At 37.7% G+C, this 21,917-nt stretch overlaps 1 pseudogene; it reads left to right on the forward strand.

The window, feature by feature from the left end:
• Positions 1 to 21,917, forward strand: part of LOC134365903 (testis-expressed protein 10-like) — a 34,654-nt pseudogene that overhangs the window by 818 nt on the left and 11,919 nt on the right.

Raw genomic sequence — 21,917 nt, forward strand, 5'->3', positions numbered from 1 at the left:
CTGAGTTGTGTAGAAACTCTGATCTGGGCCTGAGTCTTTTCATCAAAATGTACCCTCTGTAGTTCCATATTCCTGGTCAGTCTCCACTGAGAGGTCCTTTGCCGATTGGGGTGCCAGTCAGCAGTCCTTGCTGTGCCCCAGTGTTCCCCCAGTGGGCCCATCTCTACCACTGCCCATGCTACAGACACTTCCAATGGGACAGGCCATGTGCTGGTCCTTTGCGATGACTCACCAGCCTCTGAATGGCTCCTTTTTTTCAGCTGTTCTGGTTCCTCGCTCCTGCATGAGTCCATGGGAACCCAGTTAGTGGTCTTGCTGGCTGGGGGGCCACCAAAGCTCTCCTCTCCCCTGCTGCGTCCAAGCAACTTCATCCAAAGGGCACAGCTGTGGCTTTTGCTGGCTCCTGCTTCTTGCACTCAGCAGCTCCAGCCTTAAAGTGGCTGCAGCAGAAAATGGTCAGAGTGGTTTTTTCTTTCTCTACTTGTGGCTTCTCCTGCCTTCATGCACTCCGTAAGTCTCTCCTCCTCTTCCCCTGAGCTCTAGCGGCCCCAACTTGGCTGTTGTTGCTTTTATATAGTGATAAATTGGTTGATTGGTGGGAGAGAGTGATGCTGGGGACTGTCTATTCCGCCATCTTGACCGGAAGCCTCCAATAGTAGAAATTTGAACAGAAGTGCAATGAGAGACCATAGAAGGTCCCGATTAATTTCATATGAGAGAATAGGATGGAAAGGCCTATGAAGGAGGGGGTTTGATAAGCTACTTCCTAGTAGCAATAATAAAATATTAAGTGGAGAGGAAATTTGATATTTGAAATGATATTTAAGGATTGCTTGTATTACTTAAGTACATCTCTCTGGTTATCATATGCAATCAGCCTGCGTTAATTGTGTTATAATTAGAAGGGGAGGCAAATTGTGGGAGGTGTGGCTGTGTTGACGGTGAAGAGCTGGGCTTCTGGTGCTGCCTCATTAATCTCTGATTATGGAGTAGGCATGGTTTTAGTTCCAGAGTTTGGGTCTCCCAGATTCAGACATCATTGCTTTGAACCCCTACCCTGTATATTGAGGCTCACTGTCTTTGCCAGCTTTATTAAGTCTCATATCTGGTAAGCTGTAGAGACAAATTTGAATCAAGATCTAAACTCCATACTTGGGGCTCTTTCTTCCATGTCACCATGCCAGTCTATGCCAAGACTATCTCCCAAAGGCTCATTCTCCTTGCTTTTTTACCTTCTTTCTGGGCATTTTAATTTCTTTCTTAATTTCAGAAATTAATTTAAATTAATTTAATTTTCCACTTAATTTCAGTAGCAGGAATATTAGTCCTGAGAAACTGAAATATTAGGGAAAATCCTAGATTGAGACTTCCAGGCAACAGCTACGAGGTGTATTTTGCTTTTAAGTAATTCTTATCTGCTCCATCGTAGCCCAGGTTAATGTCCCCAGGAATTCCATCCTCCTTGCATTCTCAAACTTTTCCCTTTCTCAGTTCAGTTCAATTTAAACTATTCTCTGAATGCAGCTCCGTGTCTGAAGAAAGGTGGTCTGCAAGAAGGAGAAAAAGGTAGTTGTGACCAGGGAGGACACCCCGAGAGGCAGGCCTGGGAAGTCGTGGGCTGGACCTAAGGGCCACGCTTTGTCCTCCATTCAGGCGCTCTCCTCCCCGCGCGCGGGAAGCTTCGGGCGCGACCCCTCCTCCCGGGGGTGGGGCGGGGCCTGCCGCTCCGGCTCCCGCCTCCAGGGCTGCGCGCGGCGGCGGGGGTCGTGGTTACGTGATCGCGGTGGTGGAGGGGCCCTGATTTCCCTGCGGCGGAAGTTGACGCGGTCAGGTGAGAGGGTGTGCAGTTAAGCGACCTGTACGGAGCAGAACAGCAGCACCAGTTGTGTGGAGTCCCCTCTGCCTGAGCACCAGTTGTGTGGAGTCCCCTCTGCCTGGGGCATTTGCTTCGGGGAAGTCGGGTGCCTCCGACTGGCCTCTCCGTGGAGTTTGGGTCGGGGTTGGAGAGGAGATTGTCAAAGGCCTAGTGCAGTGTGCTTGCTCTCTCCTTGACTTTTTTGGGAAAAGAATTTAGAAATGAGGAAGGGTAATGAGGTGTCAGGCAAACTAGGTGGAATTCGGTGCCGTTGAATTTTTATACGCTATGATGTGCCTTTAGTTGAAATTGACAGATAAGGCCTGCAGTAGGAATATATGGAATTAAAGCCCAATAGTTTAAAAACTATCGGGGCTCACATCCCTAAGAGACCCAATGATATGAGTTCAGTCCTTGAGGTCAGAGTTCCTACTGTATACTCAAAACCAGCTACTCTGAAAGCGGCTTAGTAGAACTGTTTGACTTCTGTGCTATGAAATTCTTTATTTTAGGTGAAAATAACAGAAACTTACAGTAGAACTTTCAAAGTTCCTAATGTAAAAATGTGATCTACATAGAAAGAATCTTGCCAGTTTTAAAAGTCAAGGAAGGGCGATGAGCCCTCCTAATTTTCCTATCGAAGGCAGAACATGAGTGTGACCAATACAAAATGATGGATAACATGGCATAAACTTGACAGTAATCTGTGTGTTAGAGATCAGTCAGGTAGTTAATGGCTAAAGAGACCCAAGAGGATTGGGGTGGGTGGGGTTAAGAGGGTTAATTTTTCAGAATGTCCTGTACCATTTATTTTCATCCCTGGTCCCAGCTAGTAAATTGTAGGAAAAGCTCACAGATTGTGCTTGCTTAATAAGTGAAAACCGTTTTTGTATTAAAAGAGGCCAGGTGAGTATCCGGGCCATCTTTTTAGTCTTCCTTTCCTTACCCATTGTTTTTTTCAGACTGAGGTAACTAGAGATGTGGGTGGGATGAAAACTTGGGATTGGGATAAATGAAATAAGGCAAACCATTTTGATTCCAGTGTGTATAATATAAAGTTGGCTTTGCAGAGCTCAGTCCTGTGAGTGAATTCCTCTTCAACTCTTTATTTTTTTATTTTTATTTTTTAAAGGATGACCGGTAAGGGGATCTTAACCCTTGACTTCGTGTTGTCAGCACCACACTCGCCCAAGTGAGCCACGGGCCCGGCCCTGAAGTGAAGCATTGACTTAAAAACCTTTCTGAGCCACATCTTTCAAATGGGCTTAGTACCAGTTTCTTCACATGGTATTGTGGGATTGAGTGGTAATGTACATAATGCATCTGATATTGTGCTTGGTATGTACTGGTCCAGAGAGTTTAAGAACACATACATGTTTGTGCTTATTGCATATATAATTAGCAATGTGTCAGGCATAGTTTTGAGTGTTTTACAAGTATGAATTCATTTACTCCTTATTTGACCTACCTCATAACCACTGTGTGAGGTAGATGTTGTTGTTGTCCCTATTTTATAGGTAGAAACTAGGGCACTGTGGATAAGTTCAGCAAGGAAGGGGCAAAGTCTGGATCAGAACCTAATCAGTATGGTTCTAGAATTGGCTCTTGATCTGTGTAGCCACAGCCTAGCTCATGGGGATTTTATAATGTAGTAAAACCCTGCAGTCAAGTGAATTTGGATATAATTCAGATTATATCCTTGAACCCGAGGCTGGAACTTGAGCTGCGCAGTCTTGCACCAGACATTTTATTAATCTTGCAGCAGTGCAGGCTTTCATTTTACTCATTTTTTTTTTGTACCACCAGGTATAGCATTGTGAGTTTTTATAGTTAGGCACAGGATAGTTATGATAGACCAGGAGAAGTTTCATTTGTTCCAAAGGTGGTTTCTTACTCAACTGTAGTGGAAGTCAGAATTCATTATTTTCGTGGCATGTGGAAAGGCTTCAAGAAGAGTTGAACTGGTACCAGGTGGAAGAGCCTATTTTTTAGATAGAGGTTAGCTTGTGGGAAGGTAAAGCTGGAGAGGATGAACGGGGCCACATTTGGAAGGACCTAATATATTCTGCTAAGGAGTTTTTACTATGTGAGAGGAGTAAGAACAACTGAAAGCTCCCGAGCCTTGGTTAGGTCTTCGTTTAGAAAGAGCTCTGTGGTGACTGTGGCCAGTAGTCTAGAGAGTAGACACTAGAGACGAGGCAAGAATACCAGTGGGGAAACTATTGAATAGTCTAGGGTAGCTATAAAGGACTTCTTTAAAGTATTGGTCTGGGAATGGACCATCTTTACGCAGATCAAAGATGCCCTGTATAAGGAAGATTTGGATTTAAGTTGAAGTCATGTGGTGAGAGGGAGGGGTGCAAGGTGACATGGTTATGCCTGCATTATTTCTTATGGGAGTGGCCTACCTGGTCTTTGTTCCTTATTCCTCTGTTACGTTGTATTTCCTTTCAGGCTGCTTTTTATCCTAGTTTTTTTCTTTTTTCTTTTGGATACTGTTTCCTGTTTATATCTGCCTAGCTATTCCTGGTATTCAGAATGCTGGATCTTCACTTTTGCCTATACCAGGCCCATGCCCTACTCTTGACTTTCCTTGCTCATGAAATGCCTAGTACTCTCCTTGCTGCATATTTGAATCTTACTCATTGTTCAGGCATTTACATTCATGAAACTTTTCCTGTTACAGGCTACATTTATTCATAACATTGATTTTCAAACTTTGCTTTCTTTTGCTAGAGGTTCCGCAGGGGACTGTAGGGACTACAAGCTTCCCAGCAGATACAGGGTATATCTGTAGCAAGTGTGCTGCTTTCCTCCACACAAAGGAAAAAAAAATCATTTCGGAAGGTCTCCACTTAGCATGTTGCTTGACAGAGAGTTCCATGGCTCAGAAAATCTTGCAAAACCAGTGGCAAGACTGTTGCCTATTGTTAATGACACCCCTCAGTATTTCTTGATGCCAGTATTTCTCGACTCAGCTTACTTTTTGCATTTCTTAACAGTGTTTTCTATTGAATATTTTGATCCTTTGACATAATCACTGTAGGCCTTGATTCTTGAGTATGTTTGAAATAAGTGTTAGAGTAATGTAAGTGTAGGAAAATAGCTTTTTTGTTATCGTTTATTCTTGTCTTTATCCATTGTTTTTAAATTAATTTTTTTCGTTATAGCATTCAAGAATGACCAAAGAAAGAAAATGCCAAGATGATTTCCAAAAAGTAATACTAAATTTGGTAAAAAGAAGCCCAAGTTAGAAAATGCTACTGCAACAAACTTTAAAACAAAGACAATACATCTGCCTGAGCAACTCAGAGAATGGAACACTTCCAACAAACAATAGGAAACTTAACATAAAGGTAAGACATAAATTGTGTTTTGGTTAAGTGAGATTTTTTTTTGAAATCATGTAGAATGTTATGTTTCTGTGAAAAGTTGTTTTAACTCTTAGAGCAAATGGCTTGCCTAGAGTCATAGGGTTTATTGATGGATAATGTTTAGAGTTCATCTGTTTCCTATATCTGACCTCATACCTGCGTCTTTCCCACCTCCTCCAGAAAGGCTTGCTAAACTAAACCCATAATGATTTTTCCCTAGAATACTTATGTGGTGATATATCATCTGGAAATAATTCTTATGTTTAACTATTTAATGTGTCAAGCTTTTGATAAACATTTTACCAGCTGTTTTTATAGCTGATTAAGATAAGATCCTGTTTTACTCATTTTTGAACCCATACATAGCACATAGCTTATTATAGGTTCCTGTGGAATGCTTGAAGTCAGTTGAAGTTTGACCAGTAGTTTTGCTTAAAAAATTTTTAACAGCTTTATGGAGATATAGTTTACACGTAATAAAATTCACCCTTTTTAAAGAATATAGTTCAATGGTTTTTAGTGCATTTACAGAGTTATGTTATTATCACCATAATCTAATTTTAGAACATTTTAATTACTGCAGAAAGAAACGCTGTATCCATTGGAAGTCACTCCATTCCATTCTCCCAGCGTTAGGTGACCCAAATCGAGTTTCTTTCTCTACAGATTTGCTTATTCTGGACATTGCATGTAAATGCAATCATATACTACATGGTGTTTTGTTACTGATCTTTCACTTAGCATACTGTTTTTGAGGTTCATCCGTGTTGAGGCATGTATCAGAACAGTATTTCATTCCTTTGTATTGTCATATAGTATCCCATTGTGTGGTTATGTCACAGTTGATGGACGTATGGTTTCCACTTTTTGGCTCTTATGAATAATACTGTTATGAACATTTGTGTATAGTACAAGTCTTTGTAAAGATATGCATTTTCTAGTTTTGGTTTTTAAGCTCTGAGGGTTAAATAATACCAGAAAGGTATTTGAAGTTATGTGTTTTTTTGAAGGTTATGTACATTATGCCAGAAATAAAATTGTTAAGTAGTGTGCTTTGAATAAAACACACACACACACCTTCCGAAAGACAATTTAAAATAGGCAGAAAGGGCCTGTTAAATTAAAAGTATGTAAGTGAACATAATGTAATGTTTAATGTTTGGTTTATAGTTGGTCTTCAGTAAATGGTGCTGATTGCTGTCACTTTAAATCATAGAGTGCCTAAGTCTGCATTCAGGTTAATGTAAAAATGAGAAAATTCTAACTGAAAATTATGTAACATTATTAAGATAAAAATATCTTAAAGATAACACTGTGATCTGATCTTAATAAAAGCTAAATAATGTTTAAAATACTTATTGAGGTAGTTTTTCCAAGGAGTGTTAGTGTATTAGCATAATTTTAGTTAGCATGTTTCTTTTAAAATAGTAGAATGTGTATGTGTATGTACCCAAAATGTGTATTTTTATTTATAGGATCTGCTGTCACAGATGCATCACTACAATGCTGGGGTTAAACAAAGTGCTCTTCTTGGACTTAAAGACCTTTTGTCTCAGTACCCATTTATAATTGATGCACACCTTTCAAACATATTAAGTGAAGTGACTGCTGTGCTTACAGATAAAGATGCTAATGTACGATTAGCAGCAGTTCAGCTTCTTCAATTCCTGGCCCCCAAAATACGAGCTGAACAAATTTCTCCATTTTTTCCTTTGGTAAGTGCCCATCTCTCTAGTGCCATGACTCACATTACTGAAGGCATTCAGGAGGACTCTTTAAAACTTTTGGACATTCTGCTGGAACAGTACCCAGCTCTAATTACTGGCCGTAGCAGTATATTGCTTAAGAATTTTGTAGAACTTATTTCTCATCAGCAGCTGTCCAAAGGACTGGTAAGTAGAGACAGATTCCAGTCCTGGATACTTTCTGTAAATCCTAATCGGAGCAACGGAGGCTGAAAGTCTTAGTGAGACTCAGTAAATTCCTTCAGGCCTTGGCAGATGGATCCAGTAGGTTGAGAGAAAGTGAAGGACTTCAGGAACAAAAAGAAAATCCCCATGCCACTAGCAACTCCATTTTTATCAACTGGAAGGAACATGCCAACGACCAGCAACACGTCCAGGTTTATGAAAATGGGGGTTCACAGCCAAATGTCAGTTCACACACAGTTCAGGCTACGGTAAGAAGGATTTCAGTTATGTCCACACTCAGTTTTCCTATTTTGAATTATAACTGCTGACCATTGATGGCTTATGATGGGAAGATATGCCGTTGTATTTCATAGTTTTCATATAGTTACTCATGATTTGATTTGGTTTACTGATGGGAGGAGTCATTTGAAAGCATATTAATTTATTCATTTCTAGCAAAGCCTAATGAGAAATAAAACTTGATGATCTCTGTTGGCTCTGTCATCTTAGAATTTCATTTTTCTTTCTAGTCTTGATTAATGTAATTATTTATGGAGCTTCATTTTAGTGGTATTTTGTATTTAAGATTTAAATTAAGCAAGGGATAATAAATATATATATATTTTTTTTTGGTGAGTGCACCGGCCATTCCTATATAGGATCCGAACCCGCGGCGGGAGCGTCCCCGCGCTCCCAGCGCCGCCCTCTCCCGAGGGCGCCGCGGGCTCGGCCCATAAGTATTTATTTATCATTAATCTTTTTCTTCATTCTTTCCCTTCCTTATTAGGTACCTGGTTGGGGGAGGCAGTGTGGATGAAGGCCTGTCATCTACAGAAAACCTGAAAGGATTTATTGAGATAATAATTCCATTGTTAATTGAGTGCTGGATTGAAGCTGTGCCTCCACAGCTATCTGCTTCTGTTGGAAATGGTGTAGAACGAGAACCTCTACAGGTTATGCAGCAAGTTCTTAACGTTATTTCCGTTCTGTGGAAACTCTCTAAACAACATGGTGAAACCCATAAATTGGTGAGAACTAATGGGTTCTTTATTTTCTTAGTAATGCCTTTTATCATAAATGGGAAGATTAGAAATCAGCTTATTACTACTAATTGGTTATGCATTTTCCAAAAAATACCCAGAGTTGAACTATAAACTTGTTTCTTTTGCGCAAAACTACAAATTAGTTTTTAGAGACAAATTAGTTAGAGATTATTATCTGAATATATTTAATTCCCTCCCTCCCTTTTTTTAAAGTGAAATGGATAACAATATACCTGATTTCATTTGTTTTTATTAGGTGTAATTCACAGTCGAGTTGCAGTGTATTGCTTATGGCAGGTTGATTATGTCAGGGTATTGTAGTTTCTGAAAGTCTGTTGTATTATTAAAACAGTTGTTTATTAAGTAGTCTCTTCCACTTTGTACCCCATTGCCATATTTAGCAGAAATGGAGCAGACTGAATGGGTGGTTAGCCCTGAATTGTTTTAAGTGTGCTGTAGTGAATGTAGTACTTGCCATGCTTTTGCTGTGCAACTAAGGAAGAACAAACTGTAAGATTGAAGTGTTGCTAAATTAATATGGTAGCACATTTTAGAAGATCAGCTGCCGGAGCAAGACTTCAAAGATTGAAGCATCTGGTTTATAGAAGAATTCTGCAAGGACTTTTGACAAGGCAAGTGTGAATTCTTGAGGTGGCCTTTGTACAGATAAAACTGAGAATGCAGTATTTTCTTTTTTTTTTTTTTTTTAATTCTTTTTATTTTATGCTGAAGTTCAGAATAAGTCAGAAGGCTGCATAAAATGACTAGGGATAAATTAAATAGTATTTGATAATCTCGAATAGCTTTATGGAATTGTATTAAGGTGTGTGTTTCTTTTAAGAGCTTGCTCTGTTGCTAATAATCCATGACCCGTCATCTGTAAGGACGTTTTTTGAGTTGTTTTTCCAAACAGGGTAGCATTTTGTTTAATAGTTTTGAGCCTTTCTGTCTTTTGATTCATTGCACAAACTGGCAAAAAAATAATTAGTCATGATTAGGGGTATAGTGTGTGATTTGGAGAAAGTAAAGCTTGATTTTCATATGGCAGTTGGTTTGTGATTAGGCTTGTAATAATCTGTACAGCTTCTTAGAAAAGTATATGTTAATCTGCAATCTTGAATTGGTCTATTTTCATCTGAAAGGCTAAGATAGAAAAGACAAGTAATGATATTCAACATGGACTTTGAGTACCAGCCTTTTCTTTGTTTTTAGAGAGCCGAGAAATAAAAATTCCAAGCCTCTTTGGTGTTTGGTGACATATGAGCACCAGTAAACTTTTGGTACTGCTTTGGTAGTTGTATTTGTATGTAGATGGGATAGTAGGGCCAAAATAACAAATCTGCAAATTTATTAATTGTGCTAGTTTTGGATTATCTATTACTATTTTGATAACACTGACAAAGGATCTGCTTTAATTTTATGGATATTTAAAATAGTATGCTTTAGATCTATTTTGTGTTCTTATAACATGGCTACATTTTTTTTTTAGCAGTTCCTTAAAATAGGCTACTAAACTTAAAGACTGTATAGACTGTTGAAGACCAGAATACTGCGTTGAGATACGGTTTCAAACTGAAATGACTGGAGTGGGAGGGTGGTTAATTCAGATAGGAATAATATTTGAAAGCATCTGCTGGTAGAATTCTCTAGTTTACCTTAGCAGATTTGTTATACTGAACTGTAATAACTTGATAAAATAAGAACCATTATCTTAGAGACAAAGTATAAAAATGTATGTTAGCCATACATAATGCCGTGAAAGTGCATGGTAATTTATTTTTTTTTACCACTTGCACTGTTAGTTTCTCTCTCATTCACCTTTATTTGTAGATTGTTAGTTAAGATATTGGGTGACCCATAAGAGCTTAATCATTTTTTAATTTCCAGTATTGTTTCCTTCCTTCCCTCCTTCCTTCCTCCCTCTCTCCCTCCCTCCCTCCTTCCCTCCCTTCCTTCCCTCCCTTCCTTCCTTCCTTCCTAAGTTTTTGATATTTATTAGAAAGCATTTTTTTAATTGACATGATAATTGTACATGTGTATGGGGTACTGTGTGATATTTCAATACATGTGTACAATATGTAATGATCTTAATTCAGTCAGTCAGCATATCCATTACCTCAAACATTTATCATTTCTTTGTATTGGGAACATTCAAAATCTTCTTTTGTAGCTCATTGAAAGTATATACAATAAATTGTTACTTACAGTCACCCTACAGTGCTAGATAGAGCACTAGATCTTATCCATCCTTTCTAGCTATCATTTTGCATCTGTTAGTCACCCTCTTCCTACTCCCCTTTCCTGTGTCTGGTAATCACTATTCTACTTTCTGTGTATAAGCAATCAACTTTCTTATCTTCCGCATAGAGCAAGAACATGCTGTATTTCTCTTTCTGTTCCTGGCTTATTTCACTTAAAATAATGTTCTCCAAGCTCATCTGTGTTGCAACGGTTTAATCTTTAGGAGGGACAGAATGGCATTTCTTGGCCTTAAAAGTGAATCACACACCACAGGCTGAATTGTAACTTTTTCCTCAGAAAATCTATAGGTTTTTCTGTTGATAGGTTGACATCCGGGTTAGGTACACAGTTCTAAGACCACTGATTACTTACTTTTAAGTGTTGGTGCTGTTTAATGCATTTAGTTTACTAGTATTTGCAGCATATTTGAGAAATTTCATTTGTATTCAACTAGTTTAAAAATAAAAAAAAAAACCTTTGTAGTAATTTCAAACTTTGATCCTTGGTTTGAAAAAAAAATCTCAAGGTACATTGAATCTTATTTGCAGTGGTTGAATACCCAGATCTTTACTGAGATTGCTTATTTCTGATATACTGTGTGTATACGTAATATGTAGCTTGTTTCTAAAATGAAAATACAATTTAACATTAACTTTTTAATTCGCTTTGGCTTTCAGGGTCCTGGGTGTCAGGGTCACAATTGTAATTATGCACTCTGAAAATTTTGTTTTGCCATAACTTTGTATTTTAATGCTGGGCTTACTTGCTACTTTTTTGCTGTGTGTCTCATTGCTGTTATCCTTTCCCCATGAGGATTAGAATTTGCAACTAAACACAGACAGATGCAGTCATGCTTCTTGAGGGATTTATTCTAAGATTTGTTGGGCATCTATAAATGTGGCTACTTAAGTACAATTTAAAATCCAATTCCTCGGTCACAAGTGCTCGATAGCTACATGTGGGCAGAGGTTACCGTATTGGACAGCAGAGATAGAAAACAGTTTCATCATTTCAAAAAGGCCTTTTGAATAGTGTTGTTCTAGGCTCTGGACGTAGAGATAAACAGATCGATAGATGCTTGCTCTCATGTTTACCTTCTAGTGGGACTGATAGACAGTAAGCAAATGTATAATGTTGGTACTAGGAAGAAAGATGAAAGTAAAGCAGGGTGTAAAGACAGCGTGTGTCGGAACAGAGTGAGGGGGAGTTTAGATAGTTTGTTATGAAACGCACTCTGAGGGTAAGACATTTGAATGTCACCGAATGAAGTGAAAGAGCGAGTCTTGCGAAGGTTTGTGGGAAGAACATCCTAGGCATAGGGAACAGCAAGTATAAAGGCCCTGAGGTGGGAACAAAACAGGTTTGGCATATTTGAGGAAAGGCAGGAAAGCCTGTGCAAATGAGGTGCTAGGAGAATGGTAGAAAGTGAAGGAGAAAAAGAGTAGTGACAGTGTGGCCAGATCATGTGGTTCTCTGTGGTCTCTGGTAAGGAGGTTGGATTTTAACTTGAGTGTGGTGGACATTGGAGGGTTTTGAGCAGAAGAGTGGCATGATCTGCACTGTGTTTATTGAACTGTTTAATATGTTGAATTTACAAAAGTAGAACACTCATTGATTCCCTTGTGCTTACTGTCCAGCTCGAGTAACCATCATTTCATGGATGACCAGTTTGCCGTACATATATGTACAGCCATTCTCTTTTCCCCTTTCTGTATCATTTTGAAGCATGATTTATGTTTTAAAATATCACTGTGGCTGCTGTGTGGAGAACTGACTTTTGGGGGATAAGAAGAGAAGCAGGGAGATAAGTTAGGAGGCTATTGCAGTAATCCTGGTAAGAGATGGTAGCTTGGAGTAGAATGGTAGCTAGTGGTTGAAGTGATGGGAAGTAACTGGATCCAGGTGAAGCCAACAGCACTGCCGGTGCGCATAGTGAAGGAAAAAGGAGTTAAGGACAATGCCTGTGTTAAGGTCCAGATGGCAAGGTGACTGTTGATAGGGAGAGTTTGGTTTTATTCCTGTTGAGTTTTAAAATGCCTGTTAGAAGTTGAAGAGGAGATATCAGGGTACAAGATACAAATGTACATAGAATCTGGAGCTCAGGCAGAAATGGTACAAGGATTGATATCTGGGTAAATCCAGACATTTAGAAGTCAGGAAGAATAGAAGAATCTTGTAAAGGTTACTAAGAAGGAAAAACAATTGAACTTTCGGGTGACCAGCTGTTTTAGCATCTCAAGTTCCACATCCTCAGAAACCACTCAGTCTCTGGCAAAATGGGATAGTTGATTATCCCGGAGAGAAGGAAATAAGAGTGTTATGATCTGGAATTAGAGAGACAGTGTTCAAGTAGGAGGGAATGATAAAATTACTAATATTTCTGAAGCATTTTGGGAAGTGTATTGCTTTGTGAAAGTGTTAAATATCGTTAATGGGAAATAATGGATTTGCTGAGGAATAGAGTTAGGGTATAAATAGACCACCAGGTATAAGACTTTCTTAAGTATTTTATAAACATTGCATCAATGGTCCAAATTCAGAATTTTCTTAAATCTCATTTACTCTCCCTTTTTTTCCTCTTAAACAGCAGATAAAATTCAAGTAAAAGTAATTATTAAGCACCAAAAGGATCTGCGGACGAAACTTATGTGCCGTAACAGTTCATTTTAGTTTTAACATGTGTTTACATATCACTGGCAAAAGATGTATTGTAATGAAACCTGTATAGTTGAATAGCAATAAGTTTTCAAATTTCTGCTTAAACTTTTATTGGTTATTTCACATTATTTTTTCTTGTAGATTTTATAATCTTTGCTTATTTTAATAGGAATCATGGCTTCGAAAGAATTACCTCAGTGATTTCGAACACCATTTTATGAGCCATTTTCCATATGCCTTAAAAGAAATAACCGAGCACAGAAGGAAAGAGACAAATAAAAGGTATTGTGATTCTTTTCCACTGTATAGGTTTGAAAAGCTTTTTAAACAAATTATCAGTAAATAATTAGTCTTAATATGGAACTTTCTAAACTGTGAGGCATGTATATTTAGATTTTGTGAAAATACAAGTAGCAGTAGTATGGCTAATCTTGAACAAGTCACTTTAAGCCTTGGGACTAACAGGCTTTTGATTTAAAAAAAAAAATTAAACTGAGTGTTTTGTGCTACAAGAATGTATCAAAGTACATAAATACTAATTTAGTAAACGATGCCAATGTGGGGGATTTATTTGGGTGAGACACTATGTAATTATTGAATCTCTAAGTGAGATAGTATTTTGAAGGTCATCTAATTCTGCTCTCATTTATACATGAGGAAATTGGTATGACACTAATATCAGTATCCTGAAAGAAGAGGGAAAATTGGAGAATAATCAGAAAGGGATGGGTGATAGATTAAAAGATGGAGTTAAAAGGAAAAGTAAGCCTGAAAATTATTTAAAATGTCCACCTCAAGTGAGCGCAGATAAATGTGAGAACACATGATGCGATAAAATATGACAAACAGGTACAAGCTAGAACACTTAAAACCGTAGTTCGCCCAAGTGAACAAACACTTGCGAAGGATCTTACAGTCTGTCAAAAGGTTCTTAGATATACCAAAGAATCATTAAGTTCTTTGAGCAGGTTTCCAAGGATATGCTTAGAAGTGATAAGGCTGTTATAGGCATATGGTTTTTTCATTCATTCACTAAATATTTATTTTGGTTGCTTTCTATGAACAAAGTATCGTGGTGTAGAGGTAATCAGATGTCTCAAGGTATACTCGCTCTCCTAAGCAGTTTCGTTCTGAATTGTAAGAAAGAGTGTCAGGAGGCAGAAAACACACCAGTGATTTTTTTTAACAGAGAAAGGATTTGTTAACTGAAACACCAAAATGACAGAAGGGAACAGTAAGATATTTTGGAGGTAGCAACTGAGGAGGCAGCTACTATCTCTAGAACTGGGGGAACAAAGAGAGGAATGGCAGAAGCTTGGAGAAGGGAGCCAAAACTCTGACCTCTGAGAAGTGGGTGCTGCTCGGTTGGTGCTAGTGTCTTGAGCTCAGAAGTGGGGCCCAATGGGACTGAGGCCCAGAATGCTGCAGAGGGGGCTCTGGCTAGCAGGTGCTGGTGTTTCTTAGGGGGTGGTTCTGTTTCTGTGTCAGAAAAACTGCAAATTGGAGTAAACTGTGGCTACTAGAATGTGCTGCTAATGGCCTAAGGAAGATCTGCCGGTCGATACTGGCAGCAATGGGAAGCAAAAGAATAGGATGGGAGAGTGTCTCATCTTCCTACAGCTTTGTAGTCTCTTTTTACCATTATTGGCAGATCCCAATGAGAAGCAGCTGCAGAGGAAAAAAATGTGGCTCACAGAGTCGGAGCACCAGGATTACAAAGCAAAGCGTAAAGTGTGGGTTTGAAGCTGAGAAACAATAGCTCAGTAACTGACAGGAGGAGTGAATTTACATATTTGAAACAAGGCAGCATATAAGTATCATTAGAACTGTATAATTAAGTGCTATAGGAATTCATAGGAAGAGACAGATCCCTTGTTAGGATAGACAGACAAAGCTATATTGAAGAGTAGTATTTGACTGGATGTAGTGGATATGATTTCAGCAGGCAGGAATGCAAGGGATGAGAGACTATACTAACTGGAGAAGACAGCATACAGGAGAGCTGTAGGATTAGGTAAGGAATGGAGGGCATGGACCTGGGTCAAAGCTGGTTTCTTCTTGTCACTGACCTTAATGCTCAAAGTAATTTCTTATTTCTGGAGTTTATTTATCTTTTAGCCTTGATCCTTTTGGCATTGAAGAATTGTGGTTGGGTTAGAACTGTTGTTTTAGGAAGAGTAATTTAGGGAATTTCTGGAGTTGAGGTGACAGAGTCAAACAGAGAGATAAAATCCTGACATCTTGCTCAAGAAAATTTTCCCCCACGTACAATTTTCTTCTTGGAGCAAAAGTTTTTATCCATGGGTAAGCTTCAGAAAGTCCTTGAACTCTTGAAATAATGATATAGCATTGTATATTTGTGTATTTTTTTCTGGTAAGGGGTTCTATATATAATTTTTATCAAAATGAGATTAAATAATGGGTAGAATGTTTGGAACTTAGTAGACCATTAAATTATCCAAGAGTATATTGGTGTGCCATTATTTAACACATGTATTGGACATTTAATATGTACAAGGCACTTACTGTACTAGGTAGTGAGCATTTATTCATTTATTTTTACATTTTAAAAATCAACTTTATTGAAGTATAACTTATGTACAATTAAATGCACCCATTGTAAGTGAACAGTTTGGCAAGCATACGTACTCCAATTACTATGCCAAGATAATGGAACTTTTCCTTATCCTAAATTACCACATGCTTATTTTTAGTCAATCTTCCACATCTCTTGCTACCCCAGGCATCCGCAGTCTGATTTCTAACACTATAGGTTAGTATTTAGTTTTAGAACGTCATATAATTTTTTTTTTTTTTAAAAAGCATACTGTATGTAATATTTTGTCTCTGGCTTCTTTCAGTAGTCTTTTTGAGATTCATTCACATTCTTTCATGTAACAGTAGTTTGTTCTTTTATATTGCTGTATAGGATTCCATTGTATCAATCTACTACAATGGTCTTATCCATTGTCCATCAAATTCATTTTTGTTTTTTTGTAAAGAAAACAAAATTTATCGCTTACAGTTTCAGAAACTAGTAAGTCCAAAGTGCAGGAAACACATCTGGTGAGGGTCTTGTCCTGGTGGTGAGTACAGCAACTCAGGGAATCGCATTGTGAAATGGTGGAGCAGAGAGAGTAACTGCCTTGTGCTGTGCTTTTTGTTTCCCTTTTGACTTAGTTTTTATTTATTTATTTATTTATTGGTTATGAATATTCATAGGGTACAAAGCAAATTGTCACCACTCGTGCCTAAGATGTGATGGCCAGATCCATACTGGCAGCTTGCCCATTACCACAAATTGTGATTATACCCTGTGACCCCACCCAGTTATCCCCCCAATTATCCCTAACCTCCCTCCCCATCCCCCTTTGCATCCTTAGGTAATGTTCTCTCCCTCTGCAAGTCCAACACACCACTGTGGTCTTTCTTTCCTTCCTTCTTTCTCTCTTAGCTCCCACATATGAGTGAGCACATATAGTATTTATCCCTCTGTGCTTTGCTTATTTCACTCAACGTAAGTTTCTCCAAGCTCATCCATGTTGTTGCAAATGGGAGAATTTCATTCTTGTTTTATGGCAGAGTAGTATTCCATGGTGTATATATAAGGCGGTGAGCATTTAGTGGTAAAGGAAATAGGCAGGGTGCCAGTTCTCATGGAGTATAGTTTAATGAGGGAGACATACTTATTTCTCTGATTCTTTAATCAGTGACTGACTGATAAATATAATGAAGGAAGAGTTTACGGTTTATACCTAAGGAGGCGGTCCTGACCTTTCAAGGAGGAGGAGGGTCCTAGGGGAGGCTACTGTGTTGAAGTGACATTTGTCTCAAGATACAAAAGGTAAAAAAAAAAAAAAAAGGAGTTAACTTGAGGAGGTTGAGATGGAGAATTGTAGACTTTTTAGCAAAGATGGATTGCTGGTATAATTAACTTATTCTTCATCGGGTTCCTCCAGTGGTTATTTTTTGGCCCTATAGGCTGCTCTTGTTAGTGCATTGAATACTTAGTACATACCAATACAGGTCATAGTTAGGGAAGCCAACAGTAGTCTAGGCCAGTGGCCTTCACACTCGTCTTCATGTTCCCCCAGTATATTTTTAACATTCATGTCTAAATTTTTTCATCTCAGGTTGAAATAGAGAGTTACCAGTGATATAATTTATTTTGTTGTGGTGAAATATACATAACATGAACCATTTTAACTGCTTTTTTTTTTCTCAGTATGCATAAGTATCATTCTTTTATTTATTTATTGAATTTATTTTTTTAATTTTAACTTCTCAGTGTACATTGACTTTCGTGACCCTTTTACCCACTCATGAATTTGCCTATTCTTCATACCTCATGTAAAGTGGAATCTTATAGTATTTATCCTTTTGTGTATGAAATAATGTCTCTACAACAATGTTGTAACATGTATCGGAATTTCATTTTTGTAAAACAGACTTTATTCTTTAGAGCAGTTCTAGGTTCACAGCAAAACTGAGCAGAAAGTACAGAGTTCCCATGTACTCTCTTTCCCGATCCATGCATAGCCTTTTTTCACTATTAACACTGTGCAGCAGAGTAGTACGTTCGTTCCAGTCTGTGAACCTACACTGATACGTCATTATCACCAAACTGATAATTTACACTAGAGTTACTGTTGGTGTTACACATTCTGTGAGTTTTGACAAGTGTATCCGTCATGATAGTATCATACAGAATAGTTTCAGTGTTCTAAAAATCCCCTGGGCTGTGCCTAGCTTTTTCATCCTTCCATCTCCTAACTCCTGGTAACCACTGATCTCTTTACTATCTGCATAGTTTTGCCTTTAACAGAATGTCATATAGTTGGAATCATACAGTATGTATCCTTTTCAGATTGGTTTCTTTCACTTAGTAATATTCATTCAAGGTTCTTGCATGTCACTTGATGGCTTGGTTATTTCTTTTTAGCGCTGAATAGTATTCCATTGTATGTATACCACATTTTGTTTATCCATTTGTCTACCAGTGGTCATTTGGGTTGTTTCCACCTATTGACTATTGTGAGTAATGCTGCTATGAACATTGGTTTCCAAATATGTGTTCAAGTTTTTTGCTTTTAACTTTTTTGTGTATATCAAAGGATGTAATTTTGGCACTCCTGAAAATACCGACATCTAAAAAATTCAGGGTAGCTGAGTGGTCTTTAAGAACACTGCCTTTCTGGGCTCATAATTTATTGATTTAGATGATTATTCTGAGTTAATGCCGGTAAGTACAACTAGCATGAAAAGGTTTGTGAATATAGATACAGCTAAGTCTTGCCTTTGGCCTACAGATCAGTTTGTGAAAACAGTTAATTCACTGCTGACTGGAGAAGTCCATTAATCGGAAAGATTTTTTTGTATGCTGGGGAAATTTTAGTTTATTTTTTCAGAGGAACAGAGAGATTTGATTAATTTAGCAAGTTGAGCTTGATTGAGTGGTGGTTGGGTTGTGAATTCATTGCAAAGTATGTTAGAAAGGCCAGATTTCCATTTACGGTAGTGATAGTTTCTTTTAAAAGTATTTGTTTTTAAAATGTGAGCTGTATCAAATAATGAGTGAATAGAAGAAGTTCAGACAGTATGCGGATGATTACGTTTTGGCAAATGTACTAACAAACAGATTTCTTTTGGGGGACCAGAGAACAGAATAAGCTGCAGAGAAAGATAGCACAGTAGAGACTGAGTACTTCCGGAAGAAAAAATCAAAAAGGAAATGGATTTGCAGTTTCATCCACAGAAAAAAAATCAGGACTTCCTGTCATTAAATCGAAGAGACATATCTGTAAAGGCTAAAATGAAAGATCATCTAGAATAGCATTAAAAGGTTACGTGGTAAAAAGAGGTTTGTTGGATGTATTGTATACAGAAAGTTTTCATAACTAGTTTAAATAAGGACTCCTTTGAAGATCTAGAATTGTTAAATCCATAAGGATTGTTATTACTTAGGGAGAACCTTATGATAAAGGAACAGAACAAATTAGGCTGGAGGTGGGAGGAAAACTCCCTGAGATTTTGTGTAAGCAGAAGACTTTTTTTTTTTAATGTGTATTTTATGAGCATTGTTGGTATTGTGAGACAGTTGATTACATTTAGCTAGCTTACTCTTATGACATTTATCTAAGGCAGTAGTTCTCAAAGTGTGGTCCTTGACGCCTCTGGACCGCAAGGTAAGAACTACTTTCATAATTATACTAAGACATTATTTGCCTTTTTGTTTTGTTTTGTTTTGACATTTGCACTGACAGTGCAAAAGCAGTGGCGGGTAAAACTTGGTTTGATAGCATGAATTAAGCAGCAGCACCAAACTGTACTAGTAGACGCATTCTTCACTGCCATTTACTCACAGTGTAAAAGAACAAGCCAGCTTCACTTAAAAATGTTTTTAACGAAGCAGTGAAAATTCTGATTTTATTAAGTTATGACCCTTGAAAACATGCATTTTTAATATTCTGTTTGATGGAAGTGTACGTAAAGCATTACTGCTGTATATCAAAGAACTACAGTTATCTCAAGAAAACAGCTTTGTGTGATCGTTCTACTTGTAAGTATTTTTTTTGGATTGGACTCAATTTTAACCTAAAAATGACTGAGACAAACTCAGACTTGGGTGTTTTGGCAGACATTTTTTTCACAAAAATGAACAAAGTGGACCTCTCAATTCCAGGAAAACAACTGGTATTTGTTGCCGATGATAAAATTTGAGCTTTCAAGCAAAAATTGATATTTTGGAGAACTTCTCTCTACCACTATGAATTGTACCCTTACTTTTTCTCCCTTTCTGCTCTTCGTTTTTTTTTCCCCCCCATGTATCTCTGTCCATCGGGGATCATTAAGAATCTTCTGGAGCTTTTTTTTTTTTTTTGCATAAAAATATTTTTTTCTTTTGTATTTCTAAAGAAAGTTTTAGTAGAGTATAATATTCTTGGTTATTTTCTTTGAGCACACTTAAAATAACATTTTACTGTCTCCTGGTTTTCACTGCTGTTTAAGAAGTCAGTGACGAGCCTAACTGTTGATGCTTTTAAAAGTGACATGTTAGTTTTTTCCTCCTAAAATTTTTCTCCTTGTCCTTTGTTTCCTGCAGTTTCATAATGATGTATCCTGGTGTGGTTTTCTTTCCTTTTTATTTATTCTCCTTACAATTCAGTAGACTTACTGAATCTGAAATCTTGAATCTTCAACAACATGTCTTTACTCGGTTCTGAAAAATTCTCATTATCTTTTAAAAAATTACTGCAGTTCCATTTTCACTTTTAACGCTAATTTAGTATAGAAGAACACTTCAAAAAGTTTGTGTACTCTAACTTTAGAGATATTTACTGAATCATCCCCTCCTATTTTTCTTGTCTTTTCTTTATCTCTTATGTTCTAGTTTTTAATTCTTTAGTTGTGTCCAATGGTAGCCAAACATAAATCCATTGAATTTTTTTCCTAATTTTTATTTTAGTTCTAGAATTTCTGTCCACTTGTTCCGTCATCATTTATTGAAAAGATGATCCTTTATCCATTGAATTGCCTGTGCTTCTTTGTCAAAGTTCAGTTGACTATAGTTTTGTGGGTTTATTTTGGGACTCTCTGTTCCGTTAACTTATGAGTGTGTCTCTTCTTTCACCAATACCATGCTGTCTTGATTACTGTAGCTTTACAGTAAGCCTTGAAATGGAATAATGAGAGTCCTCCTGCTTTGTTCTGCTTCAGTCTTGTGTTGGGTATTCTGGATCTTTGACTGTATCATATAGACTTTACAGGCAATTTGTCAGTAACTACGAAACAGCTTAATGGAATTTTGATTAGTATCATGTTGAATCTATGGATCCAGTTGGAAAGAACTATTCCTCAAGCGACTAGGATGTTGTAGAACTGGAATTCGGTTTTATCTGAGCTGTTTATTTTATCCTGGGAGAGAAACCTTTAAGGATCCAGCTTAAAGTAGCGATCATATATCTTTGGCTGGCCTCGGGGCTTAGACTTTTGCCTTCCTTTCTCTGTGGAGCCACTGAAAGGTTACCTTAGTTTTGCAGCTTTTTCTGTGGAATTGGCAGTTGCCCACAAGACTAAATCTTGAGTGCCTGGAACTTGCTTTTTCCCAGGTTTTGGGGCCCAGTAAGTGAATGTTCATTTTCTTGTTAGCTCTTCTGAGAGTGCTTTTGAGATTAAAAAAAAAAAAAAAAAAAAAAAAAAACGATTTCATCCAGCTTTTAAAGTTATTTTCAAAAAGAGGATTGGTTCTAACTACCTACACTACCAATACTGGAAATTGAAGTTTCACCAGAGACCTGCCTCCCTTATGGAATTGATGGTTGGTATATTTATTCTTTAAAATTTTTGTATAAATTCGTGGAGGATCAGAATGAACTCTCGCACGTTTGAAGATGTCCATTGAGACCTTTCGGATAGTAACAGATTATGCTGTTCAAGATAAAGTTACGGTAGATCATGTAGAGCTCTTCCTGTGGGGAAGAAATGTTGCAAGTCTGTCCCAGTTTTTATTCTCTCTTTTCTTAATGAAAGAATTCCCAATTTTTAGCTGCATATATGGCTACACAAAGCAAAATCTATATTTCCCAGCTTCCTTTGTAGTTAGGAGCAGTTATGTGGGTAGTTTCTTTTAGATAGTTCAGACTTCTCCCATTATCAGACTTGCACATTGAGTTGTCTGTGGGTCATCTCTGGCTGGATTTCTGACACTTTAGCTCACATATCCAAGGTAGAATTTATTTCTAGATCTCTGTTCCTTTTTCATCATCACCGTTATCAACTTAGTCACCAGTGCTAGATCCCTTGACTGCTTCCATTTCCATCGTCCCCAAACTCACTC

The sequence above is a fragment of the Cynocephalus volans genome, chromosome 17, assembly GCF_027409185.1.
Source record: "Cynocephalus volans isolate mCynVol1 chromosome 17, mCynVol1.pri, whole genome shotgun sequence".
Classification (NCBI taxonomy): Eukaryota; Metazoa; Chordata; class Mammalia; order Dermoptera; family Cynocephalidae; genus Cynocephalus; species Cynocephalus volans.